Here is a 5,917-nt window from a genome sequence, read left to right as displayed (position 1 = left end):
AGAAGAAACAGTGCAAATATTCATTACTAATTGGAATATGGAATGTACGAAGTATGAATCTAGGAAAGTTGGAAATTGTCAAAAATGAAATGGAACACATAAACATCGATATCCTAGGCATTAGTGAGCTGAAATGGACTGGTAGTGGCCATTTTGAATCAGACAATTACATGGTCTACTATGCCGGGAATGAAACTTGAAGACAAATGGCGTTGTATTCATTGTCAAAAAGAACATTTCAAGATCTATGCTAAAGTACAACGTTGTCAGTGATAGGATAGTATCCATACGTCTACAAGGAAGAGCAGTTAATACAACTGTTATTCAAATTTACATACCAACCACTAAGGCCAAAGATAAAGAAATTGAAGTTTTTTACCAACTTCTGCAGTCTGAAATTAATCAAACTCACGATCAGGATGCGAAAGTTGGAAACAAAAAAGAAAGATTGGTAATTGGAAAATATGGCCTTGGTGATAGAAATGATGCCAGAGATCGCATGATAGAATTTTGCAAGACCAATGGCTCTGTCATTGCAAATACCTTTTCTCACCAACATAAATGGCAACTATACACGTGGACCTTGCCGGATGGAATACACAGGAATCAAATCGGCTACATCTGTGGAAAGAGAAGATGGAAAAACTCAATATCATCAGTCAGAACAAGGCCAGGGCCCACTGTGGAATAGACCATCAGTTACTCATATGCAATTTCAAGTTGAAACTGAAGAAAATTAGAACAAGTCCGCAAGAGCCAAAGTATGACCTTGAGTATATCCCACCTGAATTCAGAGACCATCTCAAGAATAGATTTGACACCTTGAACACTAATGACCAAAGACCAGATGAGTTGTGGAATGACATCAAGGGCATCATACACGAAGAAAGCAAGAGGTTATTAAAAAGATACGAAAGAAAGAAGAGACCAAAATGGGCGTCAGAAGAGACTCTGAAACTTGCTCTTGAACATCGAGTAGCTAGAGTGAATGGAAGAAATGGTGAAGTAAAAGAGTTGAACTGAAGGTTTCAAAGGGCGGCTAGAGAAGACAAAGTAAAGTATTATAATGACATGTGGAAAGACCTGGAGATGGAAAACCAAAGGAGAAGAACACGTTCGGCATTTCTCAAGCTGAAAGAACTGAAGAAAAACTCAAGCCTCGAGTTGCAATAGTGAAGGATTCTATGAGGAAAATATTAAATGATGCAGGAAGCATCAAAAGAAGATGGCAGGAATACACAGAGTCACTATACCAAAAAGAATTAGCCGACATTCAAACATTTCAGGAGGTAGCATATAATCAGGAACCATGGTACTGAAGGAAGAAGTCCAAGCTGCACTGAAGGCATTGGTGGAAAAACAAGGCTCCAGGAATAGACGGAATACCAATTGAGATGTTTCAACAAACAGGTGCAGCGCTGGAAGCACTAATTTTTCTATGCTAAGAAATTTTGAAGACAGCTACCTGGCCAACTGACTGGAAGAGATCCATATTTATGCCTATTCCCAAGAGAGGTGATCCAACCGAATGTGAGAATTATCGAACAATATCATTAATATCACATGCAAGTAAAATTTTGCTGAAGATCATTCAAAAGCGGCTGCAGCAGTGTATCAACAGGGAACTGTCAGAAATTCAAGCCGGATTCAGAAGAGAACGTGGAACCAGGGATATCATTGCTGATGTAAGATGGATCCTAGCTGAAAGCAGAGAATACCAGAAAGGTGTTTACCTGTGTTTTATTGACTATGTAAAGGCATTCGACTGTGTGGATCATAACAAATTATGGATAACATTGCAAATAATGGGAATTCTGGAATACTTAATTGTGCTCATGAGAAATCTGTATGCAGACCAAGAGGCAGTCATTCAAACAGAACAAGGGGATACTGTATGGTTTAAAGTCAGGAAAGGTGTGCGTCATGGTTGTATCTATTCACCATACTTATTCAATCTGTATGCTGAGCAAATGATCTAAGAAGCTGGACTATATGAAGAAGAACATAGCATCAAGATTGGTGGAAGACTCGTTAACAACCTGTGATATGCAGATGACACAACCTTGCTTTCTGAAAGTGAAGAGGACTTGAAGCGCTTACTGACGAAGATCAAAGACTACAGCCTTCAGTATGGATTACACTTCAACCTAAAGAAAAAAATTCTTACAACTGGACCAATAAGCAACATCATGATAAATGGAGAAAAGATTGAAGTTGTCAAAGATTTCATTTTATTTGGATCCACAGTTAACGCCCATGGAAGCAGCAGTCAAGAAATCAAATGATGTATTGCATTGGGCAAATCTGCTGCAAAAGATCTCTTTAAAGTGTTCAAAAGCAAAGATATCACCTTGAGGACTAAGGTGCACCTGACCCAAGCCATGGTATTTTCAATTGCCTCATATACTTGCGTGAGCTGGACAGTGAATAAGGAAGATCGAAGAAGAATTGATGCATTTGAATTATGGTGTTCTAATCTCTCCAGGTCAATTTGAAATTCAAATAGTGCAGGCAATCTGGTTTTTCCTTTTCCAAGCTCTTGTAGTGCATCTCATTTGGTGCCCATGTTCTGACTACCTGATGGGTCTATGGTATGGTTCATTCTTAATGTCTTGACCAGAGCTTCTAGAATGCTAAAAAGCGCTTCCTTCCTCCCTCCTTCCCATCCTCCTTCCTTCCCTCTCTACCTCCCTCCCTTTCATCTTTCCTTTCTCCTTCCCTCCCTCCCTTTCTTCCTTCCTCCCTCTCCCTCCTTCTTAACATTCCTTCCTTTTTCTTGTTATGTTTGTTGATTTCTGATTTTAATGGAATAGCCTCTAGTGATTTGTCATTAAGAATGTTGTTGCTTTTACCAAAAAAGTGAAAAGGCAAACTAACGACTTCAGAAACCATATATCTGACAAGAATCTAATAATCAAAATATGTACAAAACTTCAACAGCTTAACAACAAAAAGACAAATAACCCAATCATAAAATGGGCAAAGGACTTGAATAGACATTTCACCAAAGAGGACATTCAAATGGCCACCAAAACACATGAAAAGACGGTCACTTTCATTAACCATAGAGAGATGCAAAGCAAAACCACAATGAGGTACCATGTCACTCCCACTAGGATGGCTAATATTAAAAAAAAAAAAAAAAAAAATACAGAAAATAACAAATGTTGGTGAGAATGTGGGGAAATTGGAACCTTACCTATCACTGGTGGGAATTCAAAAAGGTACAGCTGCTGTGGAAAATACTATGATGGTTCCTCAAAAAACTAAAAATATAGCTAGCATATGATCCAGCAATTCCACTCCTAGGTATATACCAAAAAGGCTTGAAAGCAGAGACTCAAAAAGGACTTGTACGCCAACGTTCACTGCAGCACTATTCATAATAGCCAAAAGGTTGAAACAACCTAAATGCCCATCAGTAGATGAATGGATAAACAAAATGTGGTACATATAGAATGGAATACTACTCAGCCAATAGGAGAAATGAAGTCTTAATACATGCTACAGTATGGATGGAGCTTGAAGACATTATACTGAGTGAAATAAGCCAATCACAAAAGGACAAATATTGTATGACCTCACTTATATAAAAAGACAAGAAAAGGCAAATGTATAGAGACTGAAGTTTATTAGTGGTTACCAATGGTGGGAAGCAGGGGAAAAAGGGTGTTAACCGTGATGGAAAATTGCACTGATTAAGGGTAAGGTTGCACAGTCAATTATTGTAATTGCCATCAATAAGTTGTACACCTATAAAAAGTTGAGTTGGCAAAAGTTGTGTGATAGATACATTTACAACAACAACAAAAGAGTAGCTGCTGAGGCTGCTTATGTACAATTAAACACCTCAAGAGATTTGGTTCCTAGGTTTGGAGGTTTCATGGGACATCCTAGTTATTTGGACTAATAACGTGTTTAGCGCCTCCGTTCTACCTCTTATTTCAACGTCTAGTACCTGGGGTCTTAAAAGCTTGCAAGCAGCCATCCAAGGCACAACAGTCAATCTCTATTCACCTAGAACAACAGAGCAAGAAGGAGAGTCAGGAATAGGAGGAAGAAACGGAATGTGTGGCTAATTGCCACCATGAACAACTGCCTCCTTTGTCATGAGACCAGAAGAACTGGATGGTGCCTGGCTACCATTACTGAACATTTTGATCAAGATTCTATAGAAGAATCCTGATCAAAAAGGGGAAACTGCAGAACAGAATTCCAAATTCTTATGGAATCTAGACTTTCTGGAGCCATGGAGGGTGGATGAGCCCCTCAGACTATTGCCCTGAGATAATCTTTAAATCTTAAACCAAAAATATCCCCTGAAGTCTTCTTAAAACCAAACAATAGTTTAGCTTAACTAGTAAAAAAAAAAAAAAAAGCCTGCCTTGAGCATTATGCTCTTTTAGGAACTATCTATATGGGACCAAATTGACAACAGCAACTTGAAAGATTAGATAGAAATCTTAGGGGGCAGTGAGTTTATGTCAGTGATGGAGGAACAACTCAGAAAAGGAGGATGAGAATGGTTGCACAACTCAAAGAATGTAATCAATGCCACTAAATTGTACAAGTAGAAACAGTTGAATTGGTGTACATTTTGCTATGTATATTCTCAACAAGAACAACAAAATAAATAAAATATAAAGAAAAAAAAGAATGTTGTTGATTTGGTTTATGTCTTGGTCATCTAGTGCTCCTCTAACAAATACTACGAGTGGGTGGCTTTAACAAAGAGAAGTTTATTCTCTCACAGTCCAGTAGGCTACAAGTCCAAATTCAGGGCGTCAGCTCCAGCGGAATGCTTTCTCCGTTGGCTCTGGAGGAAGGTCCATGTCATCAGTCTTCCCTTGGTCTGGGAGCTTCTCTGCACAGGAACCTCGGGTCCAAAGGACGTGCTCTGCTCCCGGCACTGCTTTCTAGGTGATATGAGGTTCCCATGTGTCTCTGCTCACTTCTCTCTTTTATATCTCAAAAGAGATCGGATTAAGACACTATCTAATCTTGTAAGCCTCATCAGCATAACCTCATCACAGTGATAGAATTTACAACACTTAAGGAGATTACATATAACCTCTTCATAGTAATAGAGTTCACAACACATAAGGAAATCACATCAGATTATACAATCCTACAATACTGGGAATCATGACCCAGCCAAGTTGCTACGCACATTTTTTGGGGGACACAATTCAATCCATGACAGTTTAAGATAGATTTTTTTTAACCATCTGAAGGAAATGTTTTTATATTGCTAGCTTCTAAAGAAGTTTCTAAATATCAGGCTGAGTATTAAATAACTGTCATGGATTGAATTGTGCCCTCCAAAAAATGTGTGTAGCAACTTGGCTGGGTCATGATTCCCAGTGTTGTATGATTGTGTTATCTGATGTGATTTCCTTATGTGTTGTAAACTCTACCACTATGATGAGATTATATGTGATCTCCTCATGTGTTGTAAATTCTATCACTGTGATGAGTTTATACCGATGAGGTTGACAAGATTAGTGTCTTAATGCAATCTCTTTTGAGATAAAGAGAGAAGGGAGCAGAGATACATGGGAACCTCATACCTTCAAGAAAGCAGTGCTGGGAGCAGAGCGTGTCCTTTGGACCTGAGGTTCCTATGCAGAGAAGCTCCCAGACCAAAGGAAGACTGATGACATGGACTTTCCTCCAGAGCTGATGGAGAAAGCCTTTCCCTGGAGCTGATCCCCTGAATTTGGACTTGTAGCCTAGTGGACTGTGAGAGAATAAATTTCTCTTTGTAAAGCCATCCACTTGTGGTATTCCTGTTAGAGCAGCACCAGATGTCTGAGACACAATTTGGTACCAGGAGTGGGGTGCTGCTCTAACAGATACGTAAAATGTAGAAATGGTTTTGAAACTGTTAATGGATAGAGGAGCGGCCGTGGCAGAG

Source organism: Trichechus manatus, unplaced genomic scaffold, assembly GCF_000243295.1.
Source record: "Trichechus manatus latirostris isolate Lorelei unplaced genomic scaffold, TriManLat1.0 scaffold00002, whole genome shotgun sequence".
NCBI lineage: Eukaryota > Metazoa > Chordata > Mammalia > Sirenia > Trichechidae > Trichechus > Trichechus manatus.
The sequence above is the reverse complement of the archived record's forward strand: the minus strand, read 5'-3'. Positions refer to the sequence as shown.